This window comes from Lygodium microphyllum, chromosome 21 (genome assembly GCF_053477565.2).
Source record: "Lygodium microphyllum isolate KBCC chromosome 21, Lygodium_microphyllum_v1.1.10, whole genome shotgun sequence".
Taxonomy (NCBI): Eukaryota; Viridiplantae; Streptophyta; class Polypodiopsida; order Schizaeales; family Lygodiaceae; genus Lygodium; species Lygodium microphyllum.
Window position 1 is genome coordinate 112,581,638 of NC_141155.1, and position 20,046 is coordinate 112,601,683.

The window sequence follows — 20,046 nt, forward strand, 5'->3', positions numbered from 1 at the left end:
CTCTTGGTTGCTTAAGGATATAAACTTGGCTACTCATGGTTGTGCTTAAGGTTTGAAAAGGATTTTAGAGAGGTTTAGGAGGGTCACTTTGGGCCTTGAAATGACACTCGTCCATGTGACCAGTGAGTTGGTAGTGAGAACAATATTTGTTCTTTTTAAGAATGTTTTGCCAAGTGGGTTTCAAAGATTGGGGTTTATTTGAGGATGGAGAGTTGCCCTTTTTTGCCTTCAATATTTAGGGGTCTTGCCACCCTTGATTGCCCCTTTGAAGAAGAAGAAACCACAGCCCCCTCTAAACAAGATATAGGAGAGAAAGTAACCTTCTTGTGGACTTGGTTGGGTGATCATACAAAATTGAGGAGTTTGTGGAGATATGCTAGGGTTTGCAAAAGAAAACACAGTGTACGATCACAATTGAAACATAGTGAAGTGAACTCAAACACTAACTCAAAAACACAAAAATGCGAAATGAAGATAATAAAATCATGAATGAATAAATGAATGGAAATGTATAGAATGTTAAAGGGGAGAGCTGTCCAACAAGTAGTGGCTCTCGTGGGAGTGGGTCAAGGGAGGTTTTAATTTGTGTTGTCCATCAGAGATGGATCTTGAGTGCAGTAACTACTAGTTAGAGGAAAGGCCAATGAAGAGAAGTGCTGAAAACACAAAAATGACTTGTTGCTCGTTGCTGATGATGACCATTAGTTAGGCAGCAATTGAATAGCAAAAGTAGGGGTTAATGGTGATGATGATAGGGGCTGAAAGGGTTGGTGATGGTTGGTTGGAGACGAATGCAGCCCATGGGGATGGAAGGGTAGACAAAGGATGTCCATGGCAGTAGTTGGAGCTTGGGGGTTATGAGGAATGAGTGGGCAGCAACAAGAGGAGGAGGAGCTAGCTGCCATGTGATGATGAATTGGGGGATAGAGTGGGATACAAGTGACCTAGCACAATCTCTATTTATAGATAAGGAACCAACCAAAAAGTGGGGGTTTTGTGTTGGATGTAAAGTCCCTTCGTCTCTGTGTAAAGTTATATGGGTGTGAACACACCCTTATTTGTACCCTAACATATAAATACACTTTATTTTTTGTGTACCAATATAATCTGGTACACTCATCTTGGCATTCAATCTCTCTCACTCTCAACACTGCTCCTCCACTTTTGACTCACACTCCCATTGCGTGCTCTTCCCTTGAAACTGATATTAGAGCTATGGCTAAGGTGTGCGCGCTTCTTGAAGTCTGTGCATGTCAACTTCAACTTGTCCACACGAATAAATGTTAATTCAGGCCAGGTTTGTACTAGACAAACAGGCGAGATAGGTCAGAAACCCTAAATCTATGTAGGCAACAGCCTTTTTAGTCAGTTTTGACCAGGCAAGTGCAGGTGATAGTTCTCTGGTCACAGGCGATAGTTCCCAGGTCAGCAGCATGAGTGCAGGCAATAGCTCTCTGACGAGGCGATAGCTTATGTGATCAGGCGGCAGTCAATTTTGACCAGTGGGACACAGGCGACAACTCACGATAGGTCACGACAGTCAGTTGATAGTTTGTTTGACATTCTTATGTGACTCGGCACATTTATATAAGCCCTGGTTCATGCATGAAGCAGAGGTAAGATTTTTCAGCAATTTCATGCCTGAAATTTGGGGCTTTTCTCAGATTTGATGGAGTTCATGCGTAACAGTGACATTTGACCTAGAAATTGCAAACATAGTGCACATTGGATCTGAAAAATTTGGGGCTTTTCATGTATCAGTGAAATTTTATTCAGCTAAGCTGAATTTATTGACATTGGTGCACATTTGGAGATGTACTTTTTGGTGACATTGCTAAAGTGGGAGTCACCTGGCAGTGATGTATGCATGCAATGCATGCTGAAATTTCAGTTATATTACTGAAAGTTATTTCCTCTACTGCTGTACTTGTATTTGGGCACTGTTTGTAATACAATGATACTAAATCTTGCTCTTATTTCCTGAACTTTTGGGCTGAAATCAGCTGAATATTCAGCTTGTTGTTTGCTGTCATAAATTACAGCATTGATACTTGGTACTTTGCTGACAAGTGGCCACTAATGCTTCTAGCAGTAGTGACACTAAATCCCTCCTTGAAATCAAGAGGTTTGATGGCACTGGCTTTGATCTATGGAAGGGCAGGATGGAAGGCAAACTCTTTCTCAAGGACTGTGACGATACTCTCTTGGAAACTAGGCTTGTAGCTATGGCAGATGAGGATTGGGTTAGACTCAACAAGAAGGCCATTACATACATTAAAATGGTTATATCTGATGACGTACTTACATACATTAAGCTTTTTGATACTACTTATGCTGTATGGAAAAAGTTAATGGATACTTATAAAAATACAACCTCCAGTAAATCAAGTGCATCTCATGCGCAAGCTTGTGAACATGGAGTTGGATGAGTCTAAGCCAGTATCTGAGTATTTGAGTGCTTTCATAGGGATTTTGAGTCAGTTTGGCAAGATTTTGGTTTGTAGGTCTTCAATGATAAATTGAAGCTATTTTCTTGCTGATGACTTTACCTGATAGTTGGGAGGCTTTAGTTGTTTCAATTAGCAACAACACTGCTGTAACCTATGATGGTGTTAGGGGCTCTATTCTCAATCAAGGGATTAGAAGAAAGTCCAGTGGAGAAAATAGTGGTTCAGCCTATCATCTTAGAGGCAGGTCAGAGCAAATAAAGGCAAAAGTAGGAAGTAAAAGCAAGGGCAAACAATAGGATGTTACTTGCTATTAGTGTGGACGTAAAGGACATAAAAAACTGGAGTGCTGACATTACAAGAAAGAGCAAGAAAGAAAGAAAGAAACAATAGGAAAATAAAAATAAGGATGCCAAGAAAGATGATGACAACTTTGCCTCAAAAGAAGTTGCAAAGACAAATATTGCATCTAGTGTGGTCATTGAAGAGCTCTTTGACATTGGAGAGATACTTGTTGTAGCCTCATGCAATGTAGACATTATGGCAGCAACAGGTGATATGCACATCACCAAAAAGGAAGTAATTGATGCCTTACTTTCAGCTCATATGGATTGTCCCAATCATGGATAGTGGACAACGGTGCCTCTTTTCGTATCACTCTCTCCTTGGAGTTATTTTTTGAATACATTGCAGGTTGCCCAGGCAAGGTTTTACTCGGGCAACAACTATGGATGTGAGACGGAGGGTGTAGGTACCATTCATTTGGTTCTTGAAAATAGCCAAGAGCAGATTTTACAGGATGTTAGATATATACTTGGCATAAAGAAAAGTCTACTTGGTGGTGGATCTTGGAAGATCCACAAGGGCTCTATATTGATTGTTAAAGGTAGCAAAAAGGGGACTTTGTATTATTTGCATTGTAAGGCATTACCTAGCAAGTTCTTGGTTGTGGCTGAAGTTCATTCACAGATGGAACTTTGGCACAAAAGACTTGGCCATATGAGCCAAAAGGGCCTTCAGAATCTCTCCTCTTTAGGGAGATAATAGATTTCATGTAAAAGGCTTTGGTCTCAAATTTTGTAATGATTGCATATATGGAAAATATGTGACGTCTCCTTATTGCTATGGTGTCATTAAGAAGTCCAATGCTCTTGATTTATTACACTTTGATGTATGCTTGTTATTTCATATGGGGGTGTATGGTACTTTGTCACCTTCATCGATGATTTCAGTAGAAAGTCATGGGTGTATGTGTTAAAGAGCAAAAAGGAAGTGTTGGATACTTTTAAAAGATTTCATGCTTCTGTTTTGTCACCTTCATTGATGATTTCAGTAGAAAGTCATGGGTGTATGTGTTAAAGAGCAAAAAGGAAGTGTTAGATACTTTTAAAAGATTTCATGCTTTTGTTACCATATAGAAAGGACTTAAGTCAAAAGCTATAAGAATAGATAATGGGGGTAAGTATGTTTGTAATGAGTTCAAAACGTTTTGTGAGATGCATGTCATTAAGAGGGAGTTGACAGCCCCTTGTAATCCTACATCGAATGGCGTGGCTGAAAGGTATAATCGCACACTTTGTGAGAGAGGCGGATGTATGCTATCCACAACTAATCTCTCGTAGTAGTTCTGGGGAGAGGCTCTTAAAATTGTAGGTCATGTATGCAATCGCTCTCCAAGTTGTGCATTGAAAAATGACATTCTTAAAGAAGTTTGGTCTGGCAAATCTACTTCATATGACCATTTGTGTGTTTTTGGTTGTGGTGCCTTTGTGTATGTATGTGTAGATCAGAGTACCAAACTAGACATGAAATCCATCAAGGGTATCTTCATGGGATATGGAGATAAGGGAGAGATGGGTTATAGAGTTTGGCTTCCTCAAGGCAGGAAGATAGTACGCAGCCAAGACGTACTATTTAATGAGGCAAAGTTGCTGAAACATGCTACACAAGGTGACCTTGACAAAAAAGAGGTCAAATTTTAGTATGAACAACTAGCTCTGCAACATCCCTTAGTTGAAGATTCTATCTCTTTTGATACCGAAAATAAGCAGCAACCCATTGTGCTACAGCCAGACGCTAATGGACAGGAAATAAATGCACAAAATGGAATAGGGCAGCAAGAAGAACATGTTGAAAACAAGTTACAGTAGCATAAAAATGTTGAATATCAACAACCTGGTGATGATGTGCAGGTACCCAAGGATGTAGGCCCATTGCCCGACAATACAGATCATTGGGTAAGAAGGTCTACACGTATCAAAAGGAAACCAAGAAGGTTTCAACCATCTTGGATTGCATTTTGTTGATTGATGAGGATGAGCCTTTGACATTTAGAGAGGCATAGTCATGTGAAAACAAGAGAAAGTGGGAGCTTGCTATGCAGGGAGAGATGAAGTTTTTGTATGCAAATAATACTTGGGAGCTTGTACCTTTGCCCAAAGATAGGAAGGCTATCCCTAATAAGTGGTTACAAAGTGAAATGTATTGATGGGAAGCCCAAGTAGAAGACACGGTTGGTTACTAGGGGCTATACACAAGAAAGACACAGGCTTCTAGGAGGACTTTTCACTAGTGGTGAAGATGATTGTGCTTCATGTTTTGTTTGCTCTCATTGCATCCTTGGATTTAGAGTTGGATCAGATGGATGTGAAGACTACTTTTCTTCATGGTGACTTCGATGAAGAGCTGTACATGAAATAACTAGAAGGTTTTGCCATTCTAGGGAAAGAGCATTTGGTTTGTAAGCTGAAACACAACTTAAATGGATTGAAACAAGCCCTAGACAATGGTACAAAAAGTTTGATAACTTCATGCTTAACCATGAATTTAAATGTAGTCCTGTAAATCATTGCTTGTATATTAAAAAGGCTGATGATGGAAGTCTTATTGTGTTGGTCTTATATGTGGATGACATGTTGATTGCAGGAAAGCGTAAGAGTACTTTGAATGCTCTTAAAAGGCAACTAAGTTCAACCTTCTCTATGAAAGATTTGGGGGCAGTTGAACATATTTTGGGCGTGTGCAATAAAAGAGATAAGAGGGCAGCACTTGCTGTTTTTCTCACAAGACAAGTACATTAGTAAAGTACTTGATAGGTTTAATATGGTTGATGCTAAGCTTCTTGGTGTGCCTTTACCACCATATACAAAGCTTAGCAAAGTTGATTGCCCAAAGGATGATGCCTTGTTAGTGCTATAAAGGGTATATCTTATGTATTAACTTGTGGATCTTTGATGTATACTATGGTTGCAACTCGCCTTAACATTGCTTATGCAGTGGGAGGAGTTAGTAGATTAATGTCTAACCTTGGCAAACCACCTACATATTGTAACACCTAGGGATGTCACAAATGACCAGCAGCACCAAGAATCAGTTTGCCCCTTGATTGGGCTGTAATTTGGGCACAAATTGGTCATCAAACTATTGCATGTGAGTCCATTTAAACAGGAATTGGCAACTTCTTTAGGTCAGCTGTAGATTCTTTATTCACAATTGCTTATCTGATCATTGGGTACTTAATAAATGGGCACAATCTTCAAGATGGTTGGGAAACCCTAATTTACAACCACCCTAATTTCTGCTGTAAATTAGGGTTTTGATAGTAAATGTCTCTATTTTCCACCTTCAATGGCTGTGAATGGTTGGGGAAAATATTAGAGATTTGAGAAATGATTGTAGAGAGAAATTTCTGATTTTTGTCATTGGAATTGGTCTCGAATTTGTTGTGGCCTCATCTAGGACAGCATTAATGGCTGTCACTTGCTGCTATGAGCCCTCGATATGTTGTCACCAGCCCCACATAGCTGTCACCTACAGCTTCTATTGCGTCCAGAATGCTGTTGCCTACTGCTGATGGGTCTCCTGCTGGTTGCTACTGCTCTAGATCAGCTCTTGATTGGCCGGAATCTACTCTCATAGACTCTAGCAACTATCCACTTACTACAAAATGGCCAATCTTAGCCTCAGCCAGCCGAAAGTTAAATTTGATGCAGCCTTAAAATTAGCAATGTGTGTCTTACTAGGGCTAGTGATTAGCATGTCATTGACATAAACTGCAATGATCAGAGGCACATCACCCTCATGTTTGACATATAATGTGCTTTTACTTGGACTATTTTGAAAACCATGTGCAGTCAATTATGTATCTATCTTCTCATACCAAGCTTGAGGTGCTTGTTTCAGGCCATAAAATGCCTTTCTCAATTTGATACTTTGTTTTCTTGCTCTTTTTGTACAAAATCACATGGCTGAATAACATACACTCATGTAAATCACCATTGAGAAATGTAGTTTTGATATCCAACTGATGTATGTTCCAACCATTATGAGCTGCTTATGCATATGTGCTAAGAATAGTTGTTATATGGCAAGTGGGAGCAAAGTCTTATTAAAATTAATATCCTTTTGCGAATAACCCTTTGCTAGGAGTCTAGCTTTGTAGCGATCAACACTATCATCTTGCTTGCACTTTGACTTGTAAACCCATGTGGTATCAATGGCCTTCTTGTGAGGAGGTGAATCACATAAGAACCAATTATTATTTTTGATAATAGCATCATACTTAGATTGGATAGTAGCTATCCAATTTTATGAGTTTTATGTCTCTTCAAAAGACACGCGCTCATCCTCATCACACAGACTAGAAACAACCAATGCATAACAATCTAATGCACAATAGGCAATGTGAGAGTGTGAACGAGTACAAGTAGTCAGTGGTCCAACTTACTGTCACATTATGTTAGCACTAGTCATTTTGGTATAGTCCTAGACTGCTCAATCTCTATTCTCTCATCAAGAAGTGCATCATTCACATTGGTATCACATATAGATTGATGTGTGACATAATGAGAAACCTATGTAGTTTGGAAAACTCTCACATTTGGCATTGCATGTGACTATACACATATCTTGTGACCGTAAATCTCTCTTTTTTGTATATGAAAGTAAAGGTTGAATAGCATCTTCCACAAATACAACATCACGATTGACAAGATATGTTTTGTTGAAGGTATAACTTATACTTTCTTTCATTGATGAACCTAACAAAAATGCCTTTTATACCCTTGTCATTCAACGTCTTACATCATTGCACTTGTACTAAAACATAAGCTAAGCAATCCAAGATGCGCAAGTGATCCATGGATGGCTTTTGGCTATGAAAAGTGTCACGGGGATGTGAAATTTTGAGATGCTTTAATCTTGCTAGTAACATTTGATTAAGTTATTAATCAAATGTGCAAGGTTGTTTAGCACATGTGATGCACATGGCAGTTATTTCATGGGAATGGGCCAAGGACCCCGAGGATGCGGTGGGTGTTAAAGGCAAAAGTTGTGTTAAGTTATGCCAACTGGGTTTTGGTGGTTAGTTGGTGCCAGGTTGGTTAGTTGGACCCAAGTTTGGCCATTGAGTGTCAGTGGTGATACTAGGGACTAGCATTAATTAATTAATTAATTATTGCTAGTCTAAGGGTCAAGAGAGGTTGGGAACCACTCCAAGTTGCAAATGGCCTAGCCAATTTCATTACAGATGGGCATGTTGAGTTTTGGGCAGGGTCAAAAGGGCTGAAATTAATTTTCAGAATTAATTAATTCTGAAAAATTAATTTAATGGCTGAAAATGCATTAGGAGGGCTGCCACTTGGCAAAACTTTCCCATACAACTAGGGAAAAGGCTGTTGGAGGGTGGTGGACGCTGAATTGCAGCCGTTCGGAGCTTGGTAGAGGGAGAGGAGGTGATCAGATTTGGCTCCAAGAGGCGACGAGGATTGATCGTGCGCTGTGACAGGATAGGGGGCAGCAAGATTTCTCTTCCGCCTCAAGAGAGGTGGCGGTAGAAGAGGAGGGCTCGCGAGTTGAGTTGGTGTCTTACCCCCCTTTTGAAGCTGTTGGTGCCATCAGATTTGTCATCAGAGTTACGAATCAAAAGATACATTTTCAGCTGATTTTCTCTCTTTCTACAGCATTCTCTCATCTCCTCCAGTCTATGCTCAAGCATTCTCAACAATTCTCAGCCATTGGTAGCAGAGTACAGCCGAATTTGGTGGACAACAGAGAGTTTACTGCTGTAAACCCTAAATTACAGCAGTAATTAGGGTTTAGCAGCCACCTTGGGACCCGTGCCATCAGTCAAAGGCATTATACACTGAAATCAGCACCGGAAGTTCGTGGAATTGTGAGGATTTCAGATGCCAGTCCATCTATTGTGAATTTGGGGCAGTATTTGACCAGTTGGGGTTCCATTAGAGCAAGTCTTGGGTGAAAATCAAGGGGTAATTTGTCCGAATGCTTTGCTGATTATTGGAATAGCAAGGGGCTTTTGAATCAGCCAAGGAGATTGTGAAATCTTGGCTTGTAATTTATCCATTAGCAATTGAAATTAAAGAAATACTGAAAGGGGCGCCAGTTTTGGGGCCAACAGGGTGTCCACTGTCCAAGTTTATGAAGGTAAAGCGAGTATTTCGGTTTATGTTCATTTGCTAATTGCTGTAATTAAGTGCTTAATCAGGTTAAACCACCCTATCCGAGAAGGAAGGCTAGTTTCATGGTTCCATTGCCGAGATAATCACTCAATCTCTTGATTTGGTGAGCGCGAGGCACTTGATTGCAAGCCAAAGCTTTGTGCTAGTGCTGATTTTTGTGCTCAGCTGAGAAATTATAGCAACATGTCTTCATACAGTGAGATGGAATCAAGCAGTGATGATGCCTCTCAGTATGGACATTCTCATAAAAATGAAGAAAATGCAAATGCCTAATCTTGGAAAAGGCTCTCATGATGGACAACAAGCTGAAAATGTTACTGTTGGGCAAGATGCAGGGCCTTCGAGCTGTCATGAGGTAGATGACCAGTGAAGTGAAGAGGAATTTGATGACCAGTTCAAAAATCGGATGAGGACAATAGCAAATTCCTTTGCTGAATTGGCAAAGGATCGTCAGTTCACCCGATTTTTGAATGCTCCGAAGAGGGACAGCAAGGGCAAGAAGAATAAGTCAACTTCTACACCTTCGGGACAGCAAGGTGCACCGAAGGTAGTGCCAAATCCTTCACTTGAAGCTCCTAAAGAGGTCAATGAAGCTAAATAGTTGGTACCTATGGGGCAAGGAATGCAAATGCAAGGCCATTATAGAAGCGCCAATCCAATGGATTTTGGATAGTCGGGTATGCATGCTATGATGGGGCAGCCGGGATACTTTGGTGGTAGCACGATTTTTCATGAAATGGTTGGCCAAGGGCCGCATATGGGAATGCATGGCACAAATCCCTATGGTATGCAGCAGCCAATGCATGGTGTGCAAGGCCCATTGTTTTCGGGTATGGCTGGAAATGTGCAAAACCCTATGTATGGTAGCATTGGCTTGATGCTTGGGGCACAAAGTGGAATGTTTAGCAATGCATCTGCACCCCCGAATGCTTATGGGGCTCAAGGAATGACTGCTGGTCATCCAAATGCTTCATTTGGGCTTGGTCATGATGTAAATACAGCAAATGTACCCTTTTTGTAGCAGCCAGTGTATGACAACTTGACTCCCAAAGGGGAAGCAAAAGACTATGATGAGGGTGGAAAAGTAGTGAAGTTTGAGTCCTTTAGTGGTGCACAAGATAGGCTAAAAGCTTTGACCTTCATTTAGCAGTTTGATGCAGCCTATTCAGGGGGAAACTTCACCGAATCCTCTAAGATTCGAAAGGCAGCCACTTTCTTGAAGGGGAATGCATTGCAGTGGTGGTCCACGCTCTTGATGCAAGGTAGAGCACCGTTAACATGGGTACAATTCAAGCAAATGTTTGCATCAAATTGGTTGACTAGTACATTTGAGGTGGACATCTTGACAGCTTGGAACAAGCTTGACACAAAGGAATGCAAAAATTTAGAGCAATACAATAAGAAGTTTTGGGATGCATTGCTGCCCGTTACTTCTTATCGTACAGTACCCTTTCATGAGCAAGTGGAAAAATATGTACGTGGGTTGCCCAAAGGAATCAAGGATTTTTGCATAAAATCCAACATGTCTAGCATGTCTCAGCTCATAGAGACTGCTGCTACAGCCGATGTTTTGCTGCGTGGAAAGGATTCGGGCTTCCAAGAGAGCGGGGAGAAGCCAAATAAAAAGTTGTTTAAGGTTGAGAAAAGGGGCATATCTTAAAACCAGCCTGAAAAGAGGCAAAAATAGCAAAGAAAGGGCTCGAAAACATTGGCACAACGTAGGGAATTGATGGCTGCAAATAAATGCTTTATTTGTGAACAAGAGGGTCATATTGCCAAGAATTGTCCCAATAGGCAGCAAGCCGTAAAATCAGAAAATGAGGGAGATCCTAAGGGTAAAAGGCCCAAAACATTAGTGGGATTGGTGCCCGATGTTGTTAATGATCAGCCCAATGATGATTCTACTGAGTTGTGCAGAGCATGGGGCAAAATTAGGGATCAGCATGCGTTGATCTTCTTTGATAGTGGCGCACGAGCCAACTTCATCTCTACTAACATGGCAGCCTGTCTAGGCATCAAAGAGGATGAGATGGAAGCCATGGGGAAAGTTGAAATGGCATGTAAGGGTCATGTAGAACCTGTCACACCACTCATTGGAAAGCATCGGTTGCACATACAAGGATTTGTGGACAACGAAGAGTTTTACATTGCTCCACTTGAGGGTTGTGATGTGTTGCTTGGTATGCCATGGTGCCACCGTATGCATGCAGTGATTGATTCATATGCAAAAGAGATCACTATTCAACATAAGGGAAAGACATTCACACTCGATGTAAAGTTGAAAGGGGAATCTGTCCCTGTTGTATCCGCAGTTGCTATTTCTAAAGTAATGAAAAATCATCTTTCAACGTATTTAGTTTTTTCTAAGGATAAGGGTGATAGTGAGAATGTTGGGAATATGTCTAAATTAGAGAAGGATCGCATGTCATTTCTGAAAATGTATGCTGATTGCTTCTCTCAGTCACTTCCAAGGCAGCTACCACCTGAAAGACCTGAAGATCATGGCATAGACCTTATCCCTGGAAGTAGCTCTCCTAATAAACCACCCTATAGAGTCAGTGCAGCCCAACAGGAGGAGATTATGAGTCAGGTAAATGAGCTGTTAGAAAAAGGGCTGATTCAGCCCAGCTCATCTCCTTTTTGTTCTCCAGTGCTTTTGGTGCAGAAAAAGGATGGTTCATGGCGTATGTGCATTGACCATCGTGCTCTGAACAAGATCACGATAAAGAACCGCTTTCCGATCTCTCGGATTGATGATGTTATGGATAGATTGCAGGGGGCAGCAATATTCAGCCGTATAGATTTGAAAAGTGGGTATCATCAGATACGCAGTAGACCGGAGGATGTGCCTAAGACAGCTTTCAGGACATCTTTTGAGTTATATGAATTTCTTGTCATGCCTTTTGGACTTACGAATGCTCATGCCACTTTTAATCGGATGATGGATCGCATCTTTCGGCCACATAGAGCATTTGTGGGTATTTTCTTTGATGACATGATTGTCTATGAGACGGAGCATAGAAAGCACTTGGACATTGTTTTCAACGAGCTATGTAAGCATAGGCTGGTTATCAATGACAAGAAGAGTGAATTCTTTTTGCATGAAATCCACTTTTTGGGACATATTGTATGGCTGATGGTATTCGTATGGACCCTACTAAGGTTGAAGCAATACGTTCATGGCTAGCTTTGAAGAATGTTCATGAGATCTGCAGCTTCTTGGGTTTATGTTCTTACTATAGGAAGTATGTACGTGGGTTTGCTGAAATTGTATCTCCATTGCATACTTTGCAAAAGAAAGATGTACCATTTAGATGAACAACAGTGGAAATTTCAGCATTTGAAAAGTTGAAGGAAAAGATGACAGATTTCAGCATTTGAAAAGTTGAAGGAAAAGATGACTGCAGATCCTGTGCTTGTGTTGCCTGATCTAAGGAAGTCATTTGTGGTTCAATGTGATGCATGCGATAACAGCATTGGGGCTGTCCTTATGCAAGATGGCCGAGTTGTGGCTTATGAGAGCCGAATTCTCCACGGTGCAGAGAGGAATTTACAGGTTTATGAGAAAGAGCTCTTGGCTGTAATTCATGCACTGTCTACGTGGAAACATTATTTGTGGGGGTTGATTTTACAGTGCAGACAGACCATTAGACTTTGAGGTACTTTTTGACACAAATAAAGTTATCAGAGAAGCATATGAGATGGGCAATTTTTCTCTCTATGTTTCATTTTTAGATTGTACACATTGATGGTAAAAAGAATGTTGTGGCTGATGGATGTCATGTAAGCCACAAATTTCAGCAGTCACTATGGTTTATTACACTGAGTTGGATGCCATGAAAGAGCAATATGCTACTGATTCGGACTTTGCTAATGTTTATGATCAGCTTTGCAATGGCCAAAGGCATGAGCATTTTATGCTAAGAGATGGATTTTTGACGATGCATGGACGACTGTGTGTCACAAAGTAGTTGAGGCCTAGAGTGATCATTGAAAGTCATGCTTCTTCGTATGCAAGACACAGAGGTATTGATGCCACAGTCAAGGCAGTGGAGCATTTCTTTTATTGGCCAGCTTTGAGGCATGATGTAGAGCAGTATGTTAGGACATGCATCATATGTCAGAAGGTAAAGCATGATAGGCAAAAGATGCTGGGCTTGTTGCAGCCCTTGCCTATTCCAGATAGGCCTTGGTAGAGCATTGCTATGGACTTTATCTTTGAGCTTCCTAGGACACCTACAGGGAATGATGGGATATGGACTATTATCTGCAGGTTTAGCAAACAAGCCCATTTCATTCCTGTGAGGAAGAAGATAAAGGCTGATCATATAGCACGATTATTTATGCAGCACATTTTCAAGTATCATGGTATGCCTGAGTTGATCATCAGTGATCGAGACCCTTAGATGAATAGTCTATTTTGAAAGGGGTTGTTTGAGAATATAGGTACCACGCTAAAATTCTCATCATCCTTCCATCCGCAGACAGACGGTCAATCTGAGGAAGCAAATTCCAGTGTTGGATCTTTTGATGTGCTATGTTTCAGGCCACAAGACACAGTGGGAGCAGTATTTGCCATTGGTTGAGTTTGCATACAACAATACGGTGCATAGTTCCACTGGCAAGGCTCCATTTGAGGTGGTTGAGGGTGGCAAGAAGGTTCCACCTATTTTGCACACTAAGGATAAGATCTTTGAGGCTGATTGCTTTGTGAAAAGCTTGGATGCAGCCTATGCAAAGATAAAGTATGCACTTCAGAGATCACAAGACAAGCAAAAGTGGGCAGTTGATCGCCATAGACGTGCTGTGTAGTTTGCAGAGGGCGATTATGTATTGCTGCGTTTCGAAAAGACAAGGCTGAAAAAGATGAAGGGAAGAGAGAGGTTGTATCCGAAGTTAAGCATGAGATACTATGGGCCCTTTCAAGTGTTGGAAAAGATCAGCGATGTTGCGTATCGGCTGAAATTACCTCCACATTGGCGGATACACAATGCCTTTCATGTCAGTTTGTTGAGATCTTTTCGTGGTGATGTGTCAGAAGATGTATCTGCTGAAATTCAACCAGAGGTTGAGGAACTAGATGAGATTTTGGTACCCGAGTAGATTTTGGCACATAAGGAAAGGAAGGTCAGAGGTAAAGTTTCCAGAAGATATTTGGTGAAGTTTCAAAACTATTCACCAATGGATACAAAATGGATGGAAGAGGATGACTTGGCAGACCATCCTCAGTTATTGCAACTTTATCTCGATGCCTTTCAGTTAGAGTCGACTTTGGATCGGGCTTGCTCAGGTTCAGTAGAGTGGGGGTCCGGAGCATTGCCTGATGCTCAAGGGGGAGGTAGCAGTTCCACTCCATCGGTTTTGGGCAGGTCTCGTATGTAGTGGATCTCGGATGTATTCAGCATGCATTCAAGATACTGTGTTGACAGTATGTCTGCCATGAGGTCACTACTCAGTGTACTAGTCACTGTGAGATACATGTATATGAGTATGGTTGCCACCGCGGCTCTAAGACCATACTTATGCATGAGTTTTTTTGACGAGTTTGGCATGAGTTTTTGCCTCAGTTTTGAGATCAATTTCTGATTAGTTTCAGCTCAGTTTTTGATCAGTTTGAGACCCGTTTATGATTACTTTGGGATCAGTTTTGCATCAGTTTTTGCATGAGTTTCTGATCAGTTTTTTTTGCCATCAGCTTGTGATCAGTTTCGAGTCACATTTGCAGCCATTTGTGATCAGTTCTCATATCAGTCCATGACCATTTTATGATCAGGTCATGCTCAGTTTTTAATGGTTTACAATTGATTCCATGGACAGCCACATGTAAACGAATGTCATTGACAGTTTCAGCCATGGTTTATGCTGAGAATATGCTATATGGTGGTTTTGAAGTTAGAACGGTTGAGAAACATGAGTTATGGATGCATCCAATGGTTTCTAGCAACAGTTTTGGACTGTTTTTCAGTTTTTTATAATGTTTTGTTGGCTGGAAATTTTCAATAAGATTTGCGCATATGCAACGGTTCGACAACAGTGGCCAATGTTGTGATGACTGTCATATCAAATTGAAATTCTAGTGCAATATACTTTTGCTTTGGCCCAATGCAGTGCAATCGAGGACGATTGCAAGGTTTTCAAGGGGGAGGTTTGTCTCACGGGGACGTGAAATTTTGAGATGCTTTAATCTTGCTAGTAACATTTGATTAAGTTATTAATCAAATGTGCAAGGTTGTTTAGTACATGTGATGCACATGGCAATTATTTCATGGGAACAGGCCAAGGACCCCGAGGATGTAGTGGGTGTTAAAGATAAAAGTTGTGTTAAGTCATGCCAACTGGGATTTGGTGGTCAGTTGGTGCCAAGTTGGACCCTAGGATAATTGTTTGGCCATTAAGTGTCAATGGTGACACTAGGAACTAGCATTAATTAATTAATTAATGCTAGTCTAAGGGTCAACATAGGTTGAGAACCACTCCAAGTTGCAAATGGCCTAGCCAATTTCATTACAGATGGGTATGTTTAATTTTGGCCAGGGTCAAAAGGGCTGAAATTAATTTTCAGAATTAATTAATTCTGAAAAATTAATTTAATGGCTGAAAATGCATTAGGAAGGCTGCCACTTGGCAAAACTTTCCCATGCAACTAGGGAGAAGGCTGTTGGAGGGTGGTGAAAGCTGAATTGCAGCCGTTCGAAGCTTGGTAGAGGGAGAGGAGGTGATTAGATTTGGCTCTGAGAGGCGACGACAACTAATCGCGCACCGTGACAGGACAGAGGGTAGCAAGATTTCTCTTCCCCCTCAAGAACTCTAAGGGTAAAGAGCAGCAACAACTAAAGAAAAGAAAAATAAAATATTAATATAAGTAAATAAGGAAAGCGATTGCAAAAAGTATCACCACCTGCTGACATACCCCCCTCTTGAAAGAAGCAAGCGACCTTGATTGCATGCCACACATGCTAACGGATGACACAGGACGATAACAAGATTTTCCATGTTATTAGTGCCATTGCATGTATCACTTGCTAACAGATGACACGAGGCAATGGTAGGAGTTTTCCCACTACCATTTGTGCCATTGTAAGTTGAAGTCTGACATAGGTGGAGGATCACGTCCTTTATCCAACTATGGTTACTAAGAGCCTTTCTAATATACATGTTTCCGGATGCAACACAGGGCGATAGCATGTATCCTTGAACTATTAGTGTCACAACATGTATAATCATTCAATTGAAGTGTAATAAATACAACTTCAAAGCATTGAGATTTCATTCAATGATACACATGTTAATGCTAAGTGTAAACCATACATTGTGCATTATTCGATAAGATGCAGTATTCAGTTGTACAATAGAGAATGTACATTGCTTCAAAAAGCATTTTAAGTCATTGTAGGTTCCAGCAAGAAAGCTTCTCGATAAAGTTGCAATAATTGAAGCGAATTTGCCAATTCAACCTCTTCCATCCATTTGGCATCCATTGGTGAATAGTTCTTGAACTTCACCAAAAATCTTCTTATAACTCTACCTTTCACTTTCCTATCCTTATGTGCTAGGATCTGCTCAGGAACTAGAATCTCATCTAATTCCTCTATTTCAGGCTACTCATCTTGAACCATATCTTCTTTCACTTCACCAATAAAAGGCCTCAATAGGCTCACATGGAATGCATTATGAATTTTCCAATTCTCTAGCAAATTCAGCCTATTTGCCACGTCATTGAACTTCTCTGAGACTTGAAAAGGGCCATAGTAATGCATACTCAGCTTTGAAAACAAACGTTCCTTGCCCTTCTATTTTCTCAAACGTGCCTTTTCAAAACGCAATAAGACCCAATCATCCTTTTTGAACAAGTGTTTCCGACGATGACTATTAGTAGCTCTTTTCTGTTTAGCTTGTGACTTTTCTAAGGCATACTTAACCTTTTTATATGCTTCTTCCCAATCTTTTACATAATGATCTGCTTCAAAAATGGTATCTTTTGTCTGCAAAATGGGAGGCAGTTTCTTTCCATCTTCCACAATCTCAAAAGGTGCTTTGCTAGTAGATGAGTGCACTGTATTATTGTATGCATACTCAACCAATGGCAAGTAGTGTTCCCAAAAAGTCTTATGATTTGAAACATAACACTTCAGTAGATCTAAAACAGTTGAATTTGCTTCTTCAGACTGTCCATCAGTTTGTGGATGGAAAGAAGATGAAAATTTCAGCGTAGTGCCTATGTTTTCTAACAATGCTTTCCTAAAAAAGCTAGTCATTCTTGGATCTCTATCACTGACAATTGCCCGTGGCATTCCATGGTACTTGAAGATATTATGCATAAATATCTTTACCATGTGTTCTAACTTAATCTTTTTCCTTACAGGAATGAAATGTGCCTATTTGCTGAATCTGCAAATGATAGTTAAGATTCCATCATTCCCTAAAGAAGTTCTTGGAAGATCAAAAATGAAATCCACGGCAATACTTTTCCATGGCCTTTTTGGAATAGGCAGTGGTTGCAATAACCCTAGTGCCTTCTGTCTATCCAATTTGACCTTTTGGCATACAAGACAAGATCTGACATATGCATCAACATTAGATCTCAAGGCTGGCCAATAGAAGAAAGTCTCTACTGCTTTGACTGTAGCATCTATACCACGATGTCTTGCATACAGTGGAGAATGACTTTCTAATAAAACTTTTGGCCTTAGTTGTTTTGTAACACATAGTCTTCCATGCATCATGATAAAGCCTTCTTTGAAGACATAATAATCATGATGTTGGCCATTGATGAAGTGTTCATAGATTTCGGAGAAATCTTCATCATTAGCATATTGCTCTTTCATATCATCTAATTCATGGTGATAAGAAATTGAAACAACTGACACTTGTGGTTTGCGAGATAAAGCATCTGCAACTACATTCTTCTTGCCTTCCACATGTACTATCTGAAAATGAAACATAGATAGGAATTGCCTAATGCATGTGTTTCTCTGACAATTTAGCCTGTGTGAGAAAGTATCTAAGTGTTTGATGATCCATTTGCACTACAAAATCAGCACCAACAAGCAAATAGTGCTTCCAACTAGAAAGCGCATGGATCACAATCAATAACTCTTTCTCATAAATTTGGTAAGTCCTTTCAACGACAGAGAGTACTCTGCTCTCGTATGCCACAACTCGGCCGTTCTGCATTAATACAGTACCAATGTTGTTTCCACATGCATCACACTACACTATAAATGGCTTAGACAGATCTGGAAAAATAAGTACTGGATGTGTAGTCATTTTTTCCTTCAAACATGTAAATGCTGATTTCTCTTTGTTAGTCCATTCCCATTTGACATCCTTCTTTTCAAGCGCATGTAAAGGAGAAACAATCTCTGCAAAGTATCTTACAAATCTTCTGTAGTAAGAGCATAGGCCAAGGAAGCTATGGACATCATGAATGGTTTTCAAGTCTGGCCAAGAGACAATTGCTTCTATCTTTGCAGGATCCATCTTCACACAATCTTTAGAAACTATATGCCCAAGTGAATCTTTTTCAAAAAGAATTCACTCTTCTTGCCATTAATGAGCAATCTGTTATGCTAAAGCTCATTAAAGATTGTAACTATGTGTTTTCTATGCTTTTGTTCATTCTTTGAAAAGATAATCATATCATCAAAGAATGTGCCAACGAAACTTTGATAAGGGTGGAAAATTCTATCCATCATCCTATTAAACGTGGTAGGAGCATTGGTCAATCCGAATAGCATGACAAAAAATTCATAGAGAGCAAATGTTGTTCTAAAAGGAGTCTTATGGATATTCTCTGGCCTGATTCTGATTTGATGGTACCCACTTTTCAAATCTATTGTGCTAAACATTCTTGCTCCCTGTAATTGATCAAGAATGTCATCTATCCTCGGAATCGGAAACCTATTCTTGATCGTGTTCTTATTCATGGCTTTGTAGTAGTCAATACACATTCACCAAGAGTCGTCCTTTTTTTGAGCTAGCAACACAGGTGAGCAAACCGGAGAACTACTGGGCTGAATTAGTCCCTTCTCTAAAAGCTCATTAACTTGTATCATAATCTCTTTCTGCTGTGCTGCACTGACCCTATACAATGGCCTATTGGGCGGACTAGTCCTTGGAATAAGATCTATGGTATGATCTTTAGGCCTCTCAGGGGGTAACTGTTACAGGGACGTGAAATTTTGAGATGCTTTAATCTTGCTAGTAACATTTGATTAAGTTATCAATCAAATGTGCAAGGTTGTTTAGCACATATGATGCACATGGCAATTATTTCATGGGAACGGGCCAAGGACCCTGAGGATGCAGTGGGTGTTAAAGGAAAAAGTTGTGTTAAGTTATGCCAACTAGGTTTTGGTGGTTAGTTGGTGACAGGTTGGACCCTAGGACAATTGTTTGGCCATTAAGTGTCAGTGGTGACACTAGGGACTAGCAATTAATTAATTAATGCTAGTCTAAGGGTCAATAGAGGTTGGGAACCACTCCAAGTTGCAAATGGCCTAGCCAATTTCATTACAGATGGGCAGGGTCAAAAGGGCTGAAATTAATTTTCAGAATTAATTAATTCTGAAAAATTAATTTAATGGCTAAAAATGCATTAGGAAGGCTGCCACTTGGCAAAACTTTCCCATGCAACTAGGGAGAAGGCTATTGGAGGGTGGTGGAAACTGAACTGCAGCCATTCTGAGCTTGGTGGAGGGAGAGGAAGTAATCAGATTTGGTTCTAAGAGGCAACGACGACTGATCGCGCGCCGCAATAGGATAGGGGGTAGAAGGTCTTCTCTTCCGCCTCAAGAGAGGCGGCGGTAGAAGAGGAGGGCTCGGCAACTGAGCTGGTGTTTTACCCCCCTTTTGAAGCTGTTGGTGCCATCAGATTTGTCATCAGAGTTACGAATCAAAAGATACATTTTCAGCTGATTTTCTCTCTTTCTACAGCATTCTCTCATCTCCTCCAGTCTATGCTCAAGCATTCTCAACAATTCTCAGCCATTGGTAGCAGAGTACAACCAAATTTGGTGGACAACAGAGAGTTTACTGCTGTAAACCCTAAATTACAGCAGTAATTAGGGTTTAGCAGCCACCTTGGGACCTGTGCCATCAGTCAAAGGCATTATACACTG

At 40.5% G+C, this 20,046-nt stretch overlaps 1 protein-coding gene across 5 annotated transcripts in view; it reads left to right on the forward strand.

Moving 5' to 3' along the window:
- The window catches only part of LOC148018440 (uncharacterized), a 48,610-nt gene that overhangs the window by 20,805 nt on the left and 7,759 nt on the right, over positions 1-20,046 (forward strand). The window contains exon 3 of one of the 5 annotated variants that reach the window (XM_087661927.1): positions 5,373-6,008. The exons of 3 other annotated variants lie outside the window; for them this stretch is intronic. The gene's annotated coding sequence lies outside the window, so the exon portion shown is untranslated. Of the gene's footprint in view, positions 1-5,372; positions 6,009-20,046 lie in introns of those variants that run through there. One more of the 5 variants, XM_087661928.1, reaches the window with a different exon arrangement.